The sequence below is a fragment of the Panthera onca genome, chromosome A1, assembly GCF_046562875.1.
Source record: "Panthera onca isolate mPanOnc1 chromosome A1, mPanOnc1 haplotype 2, whole genome shotgun sequence".
Lineage (NCBI taxonomy): Eukaryota > Metazoa > Chordata > Mammalia > Carnivora > Felidae > Panthera > Panthera onca.
This window is the reverse complement of record NC_138339.1, coordinates 26,824,453-26,843,708: the sequence shown is the minus strand read 5'-3', so window position 1 is coordinate 26,843,708 and position 19,256 is coordinate 26,824,453. Positions and strand designations below refer to the sequence as shown.

The following is a 19,256-nucleotide window of genomic DNA, read 5'->3' as shown; positions in this document are numbered from 1 at the left end:
ATGCCAGTAATATCCTTCTCCTGGTTATGACAACCAAAAGTGTCTCCAGACATGCCAAATGTCTTGTGGGGGCAAAATCACACCCAACTGAGAACACTGGTCTGAAAGGATGAGCCTCCACCTGTGCATATCTTTGGACATGATCAAATCTAAAGGAAAATTGTGTATTAAGGTAATAATCTGGAAATGCTTTTGAAAATGTAGACTTTGAGTGCTTATTGGTAAAGGACCACCTGTTCTAGGCTATTCTGGTTTTCTAACTGAATGACACCACCAGCTTATTTTTATTTCAAACAAATCTGCACACACACACACACACACACACAATCTGCACATATCCATGTTTTCCCTTATAGTTTATTACCTAGTGATGCAATTATGATGACTTGTGATTATGAATGGAAACATATTTTCTGTTTTGTATAGGAATATATGGGTGATTAACATATATGTCTTTTAAATATCCTCTGTATTAAGGTTCTCCAGAGAAACAGAACTAATAGGATGTGTGTGTGTGTGTGTGTGTGTGTGTGTGTGTGTGTGTAGAGAGAGAGAGAGAGAGAGAGATTGATTTGTTATCAGAATATCAGGAATTGGCTTACGTAATTATGGAGGTTAAGTCCCAACATCTGCAGTCAGCAAGCTGGAAATCTAGGAAAGTAGTGGTGTAAGTGGTGTAAGTTCTAGTCTGAAAGCCGGAAGGAGATCTTCTGACCCAAGAGGAGCTGATATTTCAGTTGGAGTCTGAAGGCAGGAAAAGACCGATGTTCTAGCTCAAATAAATCAGGCAAGAGGAGTTCCCTCTAACTCAACCTTTTTGTTCTGTTCAGGCCTTCAACTGATTAGATGAGGCCCACACACATTAGGGAGAGTAATCTGCTTTACTCAGTCTACTCATTGAAATGTTTTTCTTACTTAGAAACGTGCTCACAGACACAACCCCCAAAATGTTTTACTGATGTCTGGGCACCGCATGGCCTAGTCAAGTTGGCACACAAAATTAACTATTACACCTTCCCATTGAATTTTTGGATAGTCCTAATTCATCTTCTCAAGAACTGCCTTAGCAGGGTTGATACTGGGAATTCAATCTGAGCCACTGAGCTAGTTTGAGGACCTATATAGTTGGCTCAGTTCTTCTCAGCTTTCAGGGTCAATTAAAGTGGAGCCCTCTGGTGGTATAACCTTTCTGGAACCAAATAGACCATGGTGGAACATTTATGCTTTCCCCTAGCCATAGTGACTCCCTATGTCTGGCAACTTTTTCTGAAAGAGCCAGATAGTATATATTGTAGGTTTGCAGGCCAATACAGTATTTATTGCAACTACTCAACTCTGTCACTGTAGTGCAGAAGCAGCTATAGACACTATGTAAACAAATGGACTAGCAGTGTTCCAATATTTTATTTACAAAAAAAAAAAACAAAAAAAAACAGGTGGCTGGTCTGTGGACTATAGTTTACTGACTCCTGGCATAGAGCATTGTTCTCATCTGTATGTGTTACTGGCACTTCTGTATTTCAATGTACAAAAAAAGGAAAAAAGATAATGAAATTTCTCAAGCTAAATTTTGTAACGTCCAGACCCAGAAGTGGCATATAATCACTTCTATTCATGTCCCATTGGTCCAATCTTAGCTACATAGCTTCTAGGGAGGCTGGGGAATTCAGTCTCTACCTGGATAGTCACGTACCTGGCTTAATTTCTGTTGGGAAGAACAGATTTTAGTGGGAAACTAGCAGCCACAGCCACATGAGATGAACCACTTAGGAGGCAATTCTGCAAATTACATAATAAGTCTCTCCCTATTGCAAGTTTTATTTAATTAGGAAATTCTTTTTTCTTCATTTGAAATAATTCTCATAAAATATTTTCTGAGGATGTTATATATAACTAAATAGTTATACACAATTTAGACCTTATACACATTAAGAAATATTCACTAAGTGCTTGCTTTTTTCTTTTTTTTTTAAAAAAATTTTAGGGGCATCTGGGTAGCTCGGTTGAGTGTCTGACTTCGGCTCAGGTAGTGATTTGATGGTCCATGAGTTCAAGTCCTACATCAGGCTCTGTGCTGACAGCTCGGAGCCTGGAGTCTGCTTCAGAATCTGTGTCTCCCTCTCTCTGACCCCCCCGCCCCCGTCAAGAATAAACATTAAAAAAAAAAGAATCATCTTTTAAAAAATGTTTTAACGTTTATTTTTGAGAGAGAGGGAGTGCGTGTGTGCAAAAGTGGGGGAGGGGCAGAGAGAGAGAGAGGGAAACACAGAATCCCAAGCAGGCTCCAGGCTCTGAGCTGTCAACACAGAGCCCAATGCAGGGCTTGAACCCACGAACCATGAGATCATGACCTGAGCTGAAGTAGGACACTTAACCAACTGAACCACCCAGGGGCCCTGATCTGTTCTAAGCTATTCTGTGATTTGTACCTTTGGGAAGTTCACAATATGCTTAAAGAAGTAAAATATCTCAACATAGAGGCTATCAATAAATATTCAATTATGGAATCAGGTAATGCATTCTACAGGCATTTGGAGAAAGAGGAAGAGATAATTCATATTTCATATCTAGGATATGGCTTTCTATTCACATCAAGTGATACTGTTGCCTTGTTTTACATGGAAACAGTTGGGAACTAAATTTTAAAGACTTGTCCTCAATTGCTTTTTAAGCCACATATTTTAGTGTTATCAGCACTTATTTTCAAGGGACAGAAGCCCATTTAAGATAGTTTAAGCAAAAAGAAAATGCATGGCCAGATTCAGGGTATTTGAAAATGCCAGGCCACTGTCTCTATCTCTGTTTTCCTTCATCTGCTCTCTCTTTTTAGGGGAGCTTTTTCCATGTGGCAGGAAGAATGGCCACTGACTATTCCAAGTCTGTGTCATCTTTAAACATGTATAGCTCAAGATTCCAGACAAAGAGGAGGCATCTTTCCCAGTGGCTTCAGCAGAAAAGTCCCCAAACCAGTCACTTTGGCTAGGGAGAAGACAAAGTGATACTGGCCAGCCCTAGATCATGAACTTCTGGGGCTGAGAAAGACTCGGTCAGCCCCATCTGAGTGATGTGGAATAGAGACAGGTAGTTTTCCAAAAGAGAGTTGGGAAAAAATAGTTCATTAAATTTGTCTTGTTTTTGGCCACACGTAAAATACACTTACATTCTTATTTTATAAAATTACACACTCCTCAATGAATTTAAAAATAATGTATTGATGGTATGTTATTAAACCTTGAGTGATAGTTAGGTAGATAGATGAAAGATAATAGATTTGAGCCTGAATGATAGGTTCAGTATAACTCTAGGTGCTGGGGCTGCAAAAATGAGTGAGAACTGGGGTCCCTAGCCTCATGAAACTCATGACTAATGAATGGGGTCAGTTAAACATGTAAACAAACATTACAAAACAGTATGATAACCATCAACAGATAATGATCTTGCACAAAGGAATAAAATCTCCTTGGTATTTTATGGTATTGTTTCTTGCCTTTGTTGGCTTTTGTGGGGAACATCAAATTGTAAAACACAAGCACACCAGATTTAGAGTCAGTAGACTTTGGGTAACCTTTAGCTGTGTGTCTTTAAGCAAGGATATGGCCACTTTGGTTCTCAGTTGTCATGAGTGTAAAGTGAGAGGTTTGAACTAGATGACTGTCTAGATTCATCTATGTTGTAAAATTCTAAATATTTTAATGTATGAGATTGTAGTAATCAGTGATTACTGTAGTAATCAGTAATTCATTGGAATTGTTAGTCGGGATGTGTATAAACTAAGAAGCCACTAGATGTCGCTCTCTCATCGATTTTGTGCTATTCAGATCTTATTTTAAATGCCAGGATATCTGAGAGCTGAGTGGGACCTTAAAAATCATTTTTGTTCAATCATGTCAGTTAATTAAAAACAAAAACAGACTATTTGGACTAGATAGATAAAATGACTTAGTCAATTTCTTGACTTCTAGTCCAGGGGACTTTCCTGTCTTTAAACTGAACAATGCTTGGAAATGATGTTTTACATCAATTATCAACTTTGATAATGGTTTTTGTTTCTTTTTCTTCCTGAACTATTAATAAGAGCAATTTGGGGGCTAGATTATACAAATTTCTATGACTTAAAATTATACCAATAACACTGGAACAAAAAAGTAACATTACTCAGATTACTACTTTGTCTTGTTTGAAAATAATTCACAGGAGAATGTAAGAAATTGGGTAGCTGTGAATGAAAATGGAAATCAAAATTCACAACCACCTGGCTTATCTGAAGTTTAGACTTTAGCAACCTGAGGTTTTCCTTTCTTAACATGGCCCTGAATAGAAAGTTAAGTTGAAAAGGGCTTTCTTTGAAAAGTGAAATCGCTTTAAGGTCTCTGCATCAAACCCATTAACATTAATTTCTATATCATCCTTTGAACCTTATCTAACATGCAATTCTTAATGAACATGATTCATAATGAACCATAATCTAATTCTTGGTTTAGATGAGTCTGCAGGATTTGAAACAGAAACGGAACTATAAGAGGCAGGCCTATTAAAATAAGAAGCCATGGGGCGCCTGGGTGGCGCAGTCGGTTAAGCGTCCGACTTCAGCCAGGTCACGATCTCGCAGTCTGTGAGTTCGAGCCCCGCGTCAGGCTCTGGGCTGATGGCTCGGAGCCTGGAGCCTGTTTCCGATTCTGTGTCTCCCTCTCTCTCTGCCCCTCCCCCGTTCATGCTCTGTCTCTCTCTGTCCCAAAAATAAATAAAAAACGTTGAAAAAAAAAAAATTTAAAATAAGAAGCCATAGCAGATAGCCTGATTATAATAAGGGGAAAAAAATGCTAGACTCAAAAAAAAAAAATCAAAACTATGTTATACATCTTTGTAAAATGACAAGATCTTTATGATGACAACCTTGTGGCTTCAAGAAAAGGTTAAATTAGGGGCAACTGGGTGGCTCAGTTGGTTAAGTGTCTGACAGGCTCAGGTCATGATCTCACTGCTCATGAGTTTGAGCCCCACATCGGGCTCTGTGCTGACAGCTCAAAGCCTGGAGCCTGCTTCAGATTCTGTCTCCCTCTCTCTGCCCCTCCCCTGCTTGTGTTCTCTCTCTCTCTCTCTGTGCCTCAAATATATATATGTAAAAATAAAAACATTAAACATTTTTTAAAAAGTTAAAAAAATAAAAAAGAAAAGGTTAAATTACATTGCTATCCTTTGTGACATATAAGCTTTTTTTTTTTTAAGTTGAAGTATAGTTGACACCTGTTATATTAGTTTCAGGTATACAAACAGTGATTGGAAGACTCTATAGGTTATGCTATGCTCACCATAAGTGAAGCTGCCATCTGTCACCATACAATACTATTACAATACCACTGACTGTATTCCCCATGCTGTGCCTTTTATTTCCATGACTTATTCATTCCGTAACTGGAAACCTGTGTCTCCCACTCTCCTTCACTCATTTTGCCCATTCCCCCATCCTCCTCCCCTCTGGCAACTATCAGTTTGTTCTCTGTATTATGGGTCTGTTTCTACTTTGTTTTGTCTTTTAAATTCTACATATAAGTGAAACCATATAGGTTTGTCTTTCTCTCCAGACTTATTTCACTTAGCATAACACCCTCTGGGTTCATCCATGTTGTTATAAATGACAAGATCTTATTTTTTATGGCTGAGTAATATTCCAGTGTGTGTGTGTGTGTGTGTGTGTGTGTGTGTGTGTATCACATCTTCTTTGTCTATTCAACAATGGACACTTATGTTGCTTCCATATCTTAGCTGTTGTAAATAATGTTGCAATGAACATAGGGTGTATATATTTTTTCAAATTAGTGTTTTAGTTTTTTTTTTGTGGGGGTGGTAATACCTAGTAGTGAAATTAGTAGATCTTATGATATTTCTATTTTTAATTTTTTGAAGAATGTCCATAGTGTTTTCCACAGTGGCTGCACCAGTTTACATTCCCACCAACAGTACATGAGGGTTCTCTTTTCTCTACACCCATGCCAACATTGTTATGTCTTGGTTTTTTTTTTTTTTTTTTTTTTTGATTACTAGCCATTCTGACAGTTTAAGGTGATATCTCATTGTGATTTTGATTTGTATTTCCCTGATGATGAGTGATGTTGAGTGTCTTTTCATGTGTCTGTTGACCATCTAAATGTCTTCTTTGGAAAAATGTCTATTTAAGTCCTCTGCCCATTTTTTTTTTTTAATTTTTTTTTTCAACTTTTTTTAATTTATTTTTGGGACAGAGAGAGAGACAGAGCATGAACGGGGGAGGGGCAGAGAGAGAGGGAGACACAGAATCGGAAACAGGCTCCAGGCTCCGAGCCATCAGCCCAGAGCCTGACGCGGGGCTCGAACTCACGGACCGCGAGATTGTGACCTGGCTGAAGTCGGACGCTTAACCGACTGCGCCACCCAGGCGCCCCAATCCTCTGCCCATTTTTAATTGTGTTATTTGGTTTTTTTGTGTGTGTGTGTGTGTGTGTTGAGTTGTATAAGTTCTTTATATGCTTTGGATATTAACCTCTTATTAGATGTATCATTTGCAAATATCTTCTCCATTTCAATAGGTTATCTTTTCCTCTTGTTGACTGTTTCCTTTGCTGTGCAAAAGCCTTTTATTTTGATGTAGTTCCAATAGTTTATTTTTGCTTTTGTTTGTCTTGCCTGAGGAAACATATCTAGAAAAGCGATGCTATGGCCAATGCCAAAGTTATGGCCTACGTTTTCTTCTAGGAGTTTTGTGGTTTCAGGTTTCACATTTAGGTTTCTAATCCATTTTGAATGATTTTTGTGTTTGGTGTCCAAAGGGAGAAGTTTTACTTACATGGGAAAGTCATTTATGTAATGCTTATAAATGTGAAATCACAATAAATCCTTTTCTCAGGATGGGGGTGGAAATGGATCATGCATATAAATAGTGAGTCTGTTAATACTGGCTTCATTTCCTGAGTAAACTGGGAATAATACTACTGCATAGGGGGCTGTGGGATGTTTGAAAGAGTGTAGAAAGTGGAAAATGCTATGTAATTGTAAGCTATCAAGATGATGACAATAAGGAGAAGTGAATGCATATACGCTCCCAAGAAAAGCTAAGAAAATTGAGGAGCACTTAATTTAAAAGACAGAAGAAACAGAAAAGAAGGCCATGGGTTAACTTCTCTGTCAGTGGTGAAGCAGCAGGACCGATCTACTTTCCAAAAGATAGAAAGCGATCATAGAGATTCTGCCTGGGATAGGAGAATGGTGACACTCTCCTATCACCATTCTATCCTATCCTGGGATAGGAGAATGGTGACACGCTCTTGCATCCTCATTTTTTTCCTGTTCAATTCCATCATGAAGGAACACCACATCAGGACCTGCATTTAGGCCATTTTGTTTTATTTTGTATCTGCCTTAGGTTGGACAAGTGGGGTGTTCTGCTGTTTTCCCTACTTTATGTGGTCAGGCTTCAATATTTTCCTTCCTCTTTTTAATCCTCTTGATGAACTTATACTTAAAAAATGAAAGTTGCTTGTTGTAGGAAGATTCCAGCTAGTTTCAATGAGGAAGCAAGACAAGTTGGCCATCACTTATGTCCAGATCTCTCATGCATGTGCTATTTGAGTTTTTATATTTCCTCAAGTCACCCTGTATTGTGCAAAGGTGTTATGATGTCAGAATCCAATAAATAACCAGAAAATGTGCTCTATTTCAATGTGGCAATTTCATATTCTCTTGTCTAATACTGGAAAAAAATGCATTTCTTGCATATTTTGATTACATTATAGTGCTGCCAGTCATATTATTGTGTTAAGGTGGTATCAGCATTCCAATAATAAACTTTGTCAGGCTTTTGTCCCTTGGCTGTAAAATTCTGCCTGAAGTCTGACAATTGCTCTCAATCCCAGAACCATTTAGGAAAGAAGAAAATAAGTTATCTTAAATTGAGTAAAAAGTTAAAGAATGTAAATAACACCAAAACCCTCCAATTGTTCAAATCTAGATGCTATTTTTCATCAACTCCAAACCATAAAGCACAATTTTTTAAACATTTTTTTTAACGTTTATTTATTTTTGAGACAGAGAGAGACAGAGCTTGAACGGGGGAGGGTCAGAGAGAGAGGGAGACACAGAATCTGAAACAGTCTCTGAGCTGTCAGCACAGAGCCCGACGCGGGGCTCAAACTCACGGACTGTGAGATCATGACCTGAGCCGAAGTAGGACGCTTAACCGACTGAGCCACCCAGGCACCCCAGGCACAATTTTTGAATTCAGTACATCTCTCCTTCTGTATGACTTTGAGTATACTTTAGAAGTTCATTTTTAGATCAGAGAAGGACATTTTATCTCTACAAATAAACCAAGTCAACATCTGAGTGAGAAAATAATTCTATTTTTAAAAACATCCTTGTTTTTTGGGGGGCGCCTGGGTGGCTCAGACGGTAGGCCTCCGACTTCGGCTCAGTTCATTATCTTGTGGTTCGTGAGTTCGAGCCCCGCATCAGGCTCTGTGCTGATGGCTCGGAGCCTGGAGCCTGCTTTGGATTCTGTATCTCCCTCTCTCTCTGTTCCTCCCCCACTCACACTCTGTCTCTCTCTCAAAAATAAATAAACATTGAAAAAAATTTTTTTAAAAATCCTTGTTTTTAACAAAGTTTTGTAAAGTTTACACAGTGGAAGGGCAGACAACATTAGGGCCCGAGAGGAACCATTTGTGTGTGTTCTCATGCTTTCTTCAACCTTTGAGATGAACCCACAGAAATCCTGTTTCAGTTGCCTTTTCTTTCAAGTTACTTGTGGATTTTTCCCTTTTTAAAGTTTTAATTCAAATTCTACTTTTTACTTTAATAGCAAGGGACTTCTGGGGGTAGAAGTGAACAGAACAGAGATGCACATCAAATTCACTTTATAAAAACGTCTCATTATAGCTTATCAGTAAGTGAGCCAGGATGTTGTGGAAGTAAAATGCTTTTTCAGTTGAACTGTCTTTCTGGAAAACTTTAATTTTTAGCTGCCAATTTGTCTGTACTTCTCAGTTTTTAATCCACTGGCTCAATGATAACTTGGGTGACCCTGAGGCTTTTGTTGAACTTACTTTCAGAGATTAGGGCTCTAGTTGGGCACACTCTCCTGCTGGGTATATTTTCTGCTCTTACTGACTTCAAAGCAGACTGAGCACAGAGAGAGATAATAAGCATAGTGGAGACATCTGAGCCAAATTTGTGTCCAGAATATCGTGCCCAGGGTTCTTGGGATGAACTAGGCTATGTATGACTTTTAATCACCTTCAAAGCTGTGAATAATAATAGTTGGTTTCAGTAAGTTAAATTTAAATTGAAAGCCAATCTGTTGATAAAATAGCAGATGTATTATGTGACCCCACACTAAATATGCTTCCTGAAAAAATGACTTCATTCAATATTCTACAAGCAGGGTAAGGAATATGGGATGGGAAAGGGGATGAGAAGCTATCACCACCTTGCTGGGTGAGTTTCACTAAGTTGCTACACTTCTCTGAAAGTCAGTTTCTTTCTACATAAAAAAAAGCAAGCTATCATAATAATAGTTGTTTTTTATAGTTTTGCAGGGATTGATTTTTTTTTTCTGGAAAGGGCCTGATAGCAACTATTATAAGCTTTACAAACCACATGGTCTCTGTCTCAAAAGCAGCCATTGGCACTATGTAAATGAATAGGTATAGCTGTGCTCTGATCCAACTTTATTTACAAAAATTGGTGGCCTGCAGGCCATAGTTTGCTGACTCCTGGTTTAATGCATGCTTGTATACTTCTGTGCCAGGAAGGTATTAACTACTTTACTTATAGTAGTACACCTAATGAGGTAGATACTATTATTGTCATCAGTTTTTGGATGAAGAAGCCAAAGCTCAGAGAGGTTAATTCACTTCCCCAAGGACACAGTGCTAGTAAATAGCAGAGCTAAATTTTGGCATCAAGTCCACGTGCCTCTTCCTCACTCTTTTCTTTAGAGAGACTTGCCTTCTTACCTGAGAGATCTTCCACAAGGGAACTGCTGAGCCCCGGCAGTGTAGACTAGGGAATATGATCCAAATCTTAATAACTCCAACTGATGAGTGCCGCAAAATAGCATCAGATTAATTTGCCTCAGAACATATTTTCCAGATGATTCTTGGAATTTTGCTCAGTAATGTGGGTCAAAATAATTTTTTTTCTGATATGCAACTATTCTTGTTTCACTCACATTTTAGCTTCAAGGGGAAGGATTCTCCTTCTCTATGCATGTATTTAATAATTTTTCCACTTGTTTTTCTCCCTTGAAAGCAAGAGAACTACTAAGATGTACTATCTACTTAGTTCTGCATTTCTCTTTTTAAGTGGGAAAAACTCAAAGCATATTTTCTTTTATCCAGTAAGAGAAAAAAAAATGGAAACAATGAGAAAGCCTTGGCAAGTACCATAGAGATGAATTGTAACTCAACATGAATGTCATTCCCATCCTCTTCTGTGATTTCACAACGAAAGACTTGCATTTTTAACTGTATGGCATTTGTAATGTGGAAGAGTATATGCATTTTTACAATAAGGTTGTTGGATTGTTACTCAGGCAGAACAGCTCATTTGGCAAGGCTTAGAGGTATACTGAGAATCCAACTTGGTTTATCTCCATCAGGCAGGGGAGAGCTCCCCCAACATCTCATGTTTTCCAACTGGCTCTGCCTGGCTCCCAGGGCAGGCGGGGAGTGAATAAGAAAACAGTAGAGTATTGACTGGAGAGTTCCCACATTTTCAGTGTGATAGAAGGAATCAGCTGTCAAATGTTTCTATAGATTGGCTGTGATCTGTGATGCCCTTCACAACTCTCCTTTTAGATTTCCCAGGAGATCTTATCAGAGGGCCTCTGAAAGGGAACATAGGCTTAAAGAAAGGTCTGTAATGTATCAAAGATTCCCAATGAACCTGACCTAAGCAGGATGAACTTCTTTTCAAAGGTTACCTCTTAACCAATCAGGGCTGGAAGGGCACAAACAGACCCTAAGGTCTGGACTTCTAAGACAAAGTACACATACATACCCATGCATGTATGTGTCCTTGCTGGGATGCCTGGGGCATCCTTTATGATGGAGCCATTCTGGCTGCCGAAGCCTCATGAGCTTGCCCTGGTGTTTGGATTGGTTAGAATTATGAATGTTTTGTGGACAGTAAGCCTCTTTGGAAATTCTTTGAGGGTCTTCTTGATGAATTCTGTTGAAGGTCTGATTCAACCAAACCAGTATTTATAGTTTATTTTCTGGGAGTAGAGATGCAAGGTGCATAGTTGCCACTCACATCATCATCAGGCACTAATTAGGGACCCATTTCGGGACAACACTGTATAGCAGTGCCATCACCTCTCTTTCCAGAGTCTCTCACTGCCAGGAATTTCCACATTTTGAGGTCCTGATGATGAACCCTCATTTTTATGTCTCACTGAAGCCTGGCTTTTCCAGGCTTGCTACATATCTCTGTATCTTACTCATTTCTTGTTGCTTGTGTTGGCATAAAGTGCATTGTTTTTAGAAAAATTAATCTTCCATTTTTTTAATTGTAATTAGATCTGAAGGGGGAAAAACTAGATAAAATTTCTCATTGCTTTTTTTGTCCAACAAAGGAATACCAACTGAATCAGATACTAGGTTGAATTATGGTTCTCTAGGAGAAGCAATTAGTGTGTATAACGTTAAGGTGCATTGTTTCATTAGAGATAACATTAAACTTTTGAAGACTAATGTTTCAAGGAGAACTTCTTACAAATGAAGTAGAAAGTACATATTAATAATAACAGGATATAGAACACATGTAAACCACTTCATCTCTTTATAGAGATACCAGGACAAAGATGTAATATTTGAATTCTTAAATTGTCTGGACTGTTCAATTAATTATCTACGTATTGATGTAGAATTGATCTTCTAGGAAGTTATAGGGCTGATTTTTATTATTATTCATAGAGAGGGATAATTACACACTTTTTTTTTCATTTCTGGTAAAACTTATTTTGCTGAAACAAGTGAAAGATGCATTAAGATTAATACCACTTCCTCCCTAATAAAAATATTTTTTCTGTTTATAATAATAATATATATTCACCCTATAACATTTGGAAATAGATAATATCATATGAAATTATATAAAAATATTCATAATCCTATTTCCCATAATAACCACTGTTACCACTTTTGGTGTATTTTCTTCCAGTCCTTATACATGCACATGTACACCAGTATGCATATATCAGTGGGGTGCAGTAAGAATATTAACGGAAATTTAACTGGATTATGTCCTCATCTGCATAGTTCCAGCCTCCAACTATAGCCTTCTAGCTCCACTTTACGCCAATTACTTTTGGGAGTTTCTGGGGGTGTCCCATATGAACTCATCAATAGTTTCTCATGTGCTGTTTTATTTCTCTCATTGTCTTCTGCCCTTGCTTCCTGCTCACTGTGGAATCCTCAAAATCTAGAAGAATGGCTGACACAGAGATCTATTCAATAAACTTTTACTGAGGTGTTCAATACATGAAAGGACTCCTTGAAGGATATGCTCCAACAGTGTCCTGACTGCTGGTACTCCCTGAGTAAGTGCTGTCTGTTAAGTGTTGTCTTCTTATGCTCTTCCTAATTTTTTCACTGTACTGAAGGGATGCTTTACACAGAGGTGTGGAGAAGGCTCTGCTTCCTAGCTCTCCACTGCACTTTGTCACCTAAAACATCAATGCCTCACTGAGCAGGTCCCCACGTCTCATGGAGTCCCTTTGAAAACATTTCCTTTGAGTTCTACCTGCTGTCCCCTCTTCACTGGACTCAGAAATAGGGTTGGGGTTGATATCTGAAACAGATGCCATCATGTCTCATCCAGTTTGGTGTCCTACTTCTCTTCTCTCCCAACATTTTGATTCCAGAGAAATTCGGTTATAAGAGAGAAAATAAATTACACAGTTGGTACTCAGCAAATCTGTTTAGAAGGCTTGAACAGTTGGCAAATCACCTCAATGCCTTAGGGATGTGTTTTGCCTGAGAAATGCCTGAGGAAGTGGGAGAGGACAATACTATCTTAATTTCCACCTTGACTATCAGTCTGTGATAGTGGTACTAAGTAATGTATTAGATTTGTACTTGCCTCTCTGCATTTTTTTAACCTCAAATAGATCATTTCATTCTCTCTCTACACATATGCATGTACATACATACATTGGAAGGATCACCTCCATTCTTAATAGACTGATAGGATAAGATGTGGCTTCTCTCTTTCTCTTTTTTCCAGGCAATCATTCTAAGAAGCTCACAATATTAGTGAGCTGACTTCCCTCAGCTCTTTCCTGAAAATGTCTTGTCAATGGATCTTTTTTAGGTTTTGATGAAATTTTCATATATTGAGTTTATTTATTTAATTCAATTTTTTGAATTATATAATCAGATTCATTTTTCTTATGATCCATTAATTCATTCACTGATGCTAGACTCATCTCTTGATATGCAGGGAAAATGCAGCTTGTGCAAGACAAGGAATCAAGTCCATTTTAATATTCAAGATCAAATACTAAAGGGAAAGAAGTGATGAAATTTTCAGTTTTAGAAACACAATGATTGTTTTTATTCCTAACACTTTTGTGTGTGGGGATTTTTTGAATTCATAAATTGAATCATAAAGATTATGGCTTTTGGGACTGGCAGCTCCAAGGGTGCCTGAGAGCTTGGGGATACCTTTCACCTCTAGCAAAGCTGCTCTGAAAGGCCCTGAGCCAGGAGGGTATTTTGCAGTTGCAGATTGAAGAACAAAAGTAGGGACAATATCCAGAAAAGAAGGTAATCTGGGACTCCTCAGAGTGATTTTGAAAACTATCCCAAGTCTTATTTTTATTCTTTCCCTACATGAACTCAGTTCCTGGCTCATATCAGATGCTTTCCTGCCTGTCTCCTCTCATGTCATTCCTGACTTGGCACCAAGGCCATGGGAAAGTTACCACAGCCCTTTCAATCTCTTTCTTGAAGCCACCTGTGATCTTTAAGGTCTGCCTTGAGTTCCTTTTCTTAGTTGCCTACTCTGACTATTCCAGCTTCCTTCACTCTGATCACCTCCAGATTTTGCAATGTCTTACACTATTTATCAGTTAGCTAATATTTGGTATTGGTCCAAGTTATTGACTTGGAGTCAAGACATTTATGCTTTAGCCCAAATTCATTTACTAGGTAGATGTCCTTAAGTCATATCACCTTTCTGACTTTTCTGGATCTTAGTTTTCTCATTAAAAAAACCAGAGGGGTAGGTAGATCATCTCTAAGATGCCTTTAGTTCAATTCTATTACTTCTGTTGTTCAAATAGATTTTCATTGCACATAGAACCATGTCAGACCCTTCTATCTTTAATATGCTTAGCTGGCTACTGTATGCAAAGGTGAACTCAGTAAATGAATTATAAGTAGTAGATTCAAACCCCCGGAAAGTGCAACTATTTTAATTTTTATTCTATTCTTATATAAATAGGGGAACTAATATCAAACATTTATTGTTGTGTTTTGGATGTGGTCTACAATTAGTCCCAAGGTTTTCTTTATTTCCTGTATCCGATAGGATTGTAAAATGAGAATTGGTGGTCAGAAGATGACTCTGAAACCCTATACAATTTTAAGTATGTCTTCCTGCATGGCAAAAGTTATCCGCTGGGGCAGCTTTGTCTCTCTAGAGATACATAGCAATGACTAGATATTTTTTATTCTCAAAGTTGAAGAAGGGCTGCTGGCATTTAGTGGGAAGAGGCAAGAGATGCCAACACACATTCTACAATGTACAGGACAGCCTCTTACAACAAAGAATTCTTTGGTCCCATATGTCATTAGTGCCAAGGTTGAGAAACTCTGCTATATGGCATACCTATTAGGGACAGAGATTATATCTTATTCATATTTGCATATTTGTTCCCTAGAGATCAACACTCACATCCCTCCCAAGACTTACCTAATTCTGTCAGTCTCATTTTAATATTGGGTACATTTGTGAAACTACAATTGTTTCAAAGTTGACCACTTATGTGGACCTCTCATTTGGTAATTTTTAAATTATTAAAGTATAAAATTAACTAGAACAATCACCATTCTAACAAATAAGATGTGGCATCAAACCTTTAACACAATAATTCTCCAAATATTGAGCCTACATAATGCTATTCACAAATAATATCTTCTTTTTATAGTGAACTGACTGAAATCAACATTTCTCCCTGGAGTCAGTTTATGGCACCTAAACTGCATGACTACGAAGCACATTGCAAGATCTGAAGGTCAAAGAGTAATGATATCCAGTTTTTCTGTAACTGAATTAGTGAAGACAGAAAGAGATTTGGTGCTACACCTCAAATGTTCATATTTTCATCCTTCCAACTTTATCTTTGGGTGTAGCATTTTTTTTAAACTATTTGAGAATTTATGTAGGTTGCATTATTTGCCAATTGAAGGTGCAAACATTTCGAAGATGCTAGTTCCCAGACTGATTGATCCATTCAACCAATTATGTATAAAGTGACCACATGTACAAGGTCTTCTATGGTAGATAAAGATGGAAGAATGAGGAATCTTTTCTCTAGCTAGTGTATGGTCAATCAGGACAGGTAAGACATATCTCTATATATCTATAATATAAAAAACAAAAAGTTTATAAGACAGATGCAAATAAAGATCTAGTTCAGAGGAGGGGATATTGTTTCCCACTAGTGGGAGTTTTTTTTGGGGGGGGGCAGGATAAGCCAGGAAGTTTGGATTCAGGAAATATGGACAATCTGTACAGAGAAAGTGCTCAGTAGTCTTTACAGTTCCTGGCCAATAACAAAAGCACCATTTGTGGGAATACAAACTGGTGTAGCTACTCTGGAAATCAGTATAGAGCTTCCTTAAAAAATTAAAAATAGAACTACCCTATGACCCAGCAATTGCACTACTAGCTATTTACCCAAAGGATACAAAAATGCTCATTCGACAGGGCACGTGCACCCTGATGTTTAGCAGTGCTATCAACAATAGCCAAATTATGGAAAGAGCCCAAATGTCCATTGGCTGATGAATGGATAAAGAAGATGTGGTATATCCATATAATGGAATATTACTCAGTGATCAAAAAGAATGAAATCTTGCCATTTGCAAAAAAAGTGGATGGAACTTGAGTGTATTATGTGAAGTGAAATAAGTCAGGGAAAGACAAATATATGACTTCACTCATACGTGGAATTTAAGAAACACAACTGATGAACATAGGGGAAGGGAAGGAAAAATAAGATAAAAAGAGAGAGAGAGGCAAACCATAAGAGACTCTTGAATACAGAGAATAAACTGAGTTGCTGAGAAGTGGGTGGGGGGTAGGCTAAGTGGGTAATAGGCATTCATTATAGGGGGCACTTGTTGGGATGAGCACTGGGTGCTGTATGCAAGTGATGAATCACTGGGTTCTACTTTTGAAACCAATAGTACACTGTATGTTAATTAACTTGAATTTAAATAAGTAAATAGATAAATAGCACCATTTATTTGTGTGTGGAACTCCTTAGAGCCTTTAATATTGTAAGTGAACCTCAAGAGAAGATTATGCAGGACATCTCAAACTTATTAGTACACGTGTCACTTTATTTATTTGTCAGGATTAGAATTCCATAAGACACATTCCAGAAAATGTCATTCTACTCTGAAAGAACTGAGTGAATGTAGAGGAAGGCAGGCCTTTGGATATCTTACAGCACATTTGGGGAAGGGGAAAGGAAGTAACAATTCTCATGTGATAGGAATTGTGCTGCATTTTGTACATTACCGATCCCGTGGGCCACTATAAAGTCTCAGCCCAAGGGAAGGGTTGATCTAGAGACCAGAGTTGAGCAGAAAAAGGACTCAAGAATTTTGGGTGGTATGTAGGATTACACATATCTGTTTCATGTCTTCATTGTAAACCAGAAATCTGGTTTAGTTTTCTATTAACATGCAGACTGCTACATCACTTCCTCTGTTCCTTACCTGCCACTGAACAGGAACAGTATATAAAGAGAAGGTTCTAGCCCCCCACTCCACCCCATTTTTCCATTTCCAGATCAGGGATTTAATCTTAGGGATTATACTTTGTTTTTCTTTCTTTCTTTTTTTCTTAATGTTTATTTCTGAGACAGAGAGAGACAGAGCATGAGTGGGGGAGGGGCAGAGAGAGAGGGAGACACAGAATCAGTAGCAGGCTCCAGGCTCTGAGCTGTCAGCACAGAGTCTGATGTGGGGCTTGAACTCACAAACCGTGAGATCATGACTTGAGCTGAAGTCAGTCGCTCAACCGACTGAGCCCCCCAGGCGCCTCTACTTTGTTTTTCTTTTAAAAATAAAATACTGTTGCACTTTTGAAAGAGGTACACAGTGCTTCTTTAATTGTAAGTAATTGTTTCATATGTTTGGCAATAAAGGCCACTTGGAATTGAGGGGTCTCTAGGTCAAAACGTGGAACTCATTCTGATAACATCAAAGCCTCCCCTGTCCTCTCCAGAAGGCAGAGCAGACATGTCAGCTTGATCCAACATGCACTTTTTTTGCAACAAATGGATTATTTATTGTTGTTGCACACACTGACAAGCAATGAGACAAGGCAGGGACTAGGGAAGCATCTTGCCAAATGACTGCCTCCTCTAGACATCTGTATGGGAACATTATAAAATCATAGAATGCCAGAGTTGGAAGGACCTTGTGGCCCAAATAGAAGAAACCAGCTCCCCTAGACAATAAAGGAGGATACTGAGGTTTCTCAGAAAGCTTGTGACCTGTCTTAATCAGGCCATAAAGGCAGATTTTGGATTCAATATCTCACTCCTAGGTCTGCATTCGTTTTCCTGCACCATAAATTAAAATCTATAATTTGGATTTTATTATACTACAGTCACTATTCACACTTGGGTTTTAAATTCTTAGTTTGTTCAAGTGTAAATTGGGATTCCCTGCTATCCTTTCCTTAGACACAAGATTTTGCAGGCTTCTAACTAGAAACATTAGATGGTTCTGGCAAAGTTGGGTTTGAATGGACTGGAACACAAACAGATTTGCAACAGTATTCAGTTTTGTTGAAAACCCACAGAGTTTGAAAAATACTATACAAAACTGCCAGGTAGGAATATGTTCGGGGTTTTAGTGAATGCGATATTGAGAACGTTTTTGGGGAATTTGGACCAAACTGTTCATTGCTTGACTTGCTCAGCCCTTCTCAGGAGTACTAGGGAAGTTTGGTAGAAAACATTGGAAATCGGTTTAGTCTATTAATAGCCCACCTGGTGAGATGGAAAGCCTCCTAGTGACTAGAAGAAAACCTTTCTGTCTTGGAATTAGTCCAAATATAAGAGCATAACAAGGGTGGAGACAGTGAGTAGGCAATGCTTTAAACAAGAGAATTCCAGCTCTTTCAGGAAGTCCTCCTAGATAAGTCAGGGTAATAATCAGCCAAAACAATCTTGAGCTCATGCTTTTATTCTCAATATATTCAATAAACAATTAGCAAATATTACTAAGCCTCTTCTGTGTGCCAGGCACTGGGGATACCATGCCTTTTAGAGGTGCTCTTTCTCCTTAGCAGGTTGTGTTCTATCATGGAATTTCCAGAGGATCTTTGGAAATTGTCCTTGAGCTGCAGTTCAAGGATACTACAGCAGGTGTCCAGGTGCATCTTTGACTTGTTGTGGAAGGAAAATTGAATGTAATCCACAACTGAAGTTCAAATATCAATACATCTGTCTGATGCATGGGGATAGGAGATAAAGTGGCAGTTAGGGATCATGGATCCCCTGAGAGAAAATGATTGTGAGTAAATAAATTGGGCTCATTGTTTCAGATAGAACATGGTCATGGTCTTTATACTAGAGAGTGTGCAGTGGTTCCAGTGTTGGTATGAGACTATACTTGACCCAATCAATTCTCCCTCACCTTCCATGGGTGCTTATTTCATTCTATCATGTATTATGCTATTTACGTGTCTCTTTTTCTATCTAGACCATAAAGCAGGTCTATCTAGACTTAAAAGCAGGATATATATATTTAAAATAGTAACTTTTGTTTTTTTCTCTTACTTCAAGAGAAATGCATGTGTATTAACAGACACTTAGAAAATAAATATAAGTAAAATGATGAAACAACTAGTTAGTGTGGTAGTGCATAACCTTCTAATATATATATAGAGAGATCTAAATATATGTATATATACATATTCACATGCTCATACATACATGAAACAATCACATAAATGGATAATAAAGTTGACTA

General features: G+C 38.1%; 1 long non-coding RNA gene across 5 annotated transcripts in view; it reads left to right on the top strand.

The window, feature by feature from the left end:
• LOC144615952 (uncharacterized) overlaps positions 1-19,256 on the top strand; it is a 547,072-nt gene that overhangs the window by 12,801 nt on the left and 515,015 nt on the right. For all 5 annotated transcript variants that reach the window (XR_013554718.2, XR_013554719.2, XR_013554720.2 and 2 more), the window contains exon 2: positions 12,461-12,574. This is a non-coding gene — a long non-coding RNA (uncharacterized LOC144615952). The remainder of the gene's footprint in view (positions 1-12,460; positions 12,575-19,256) is intronic.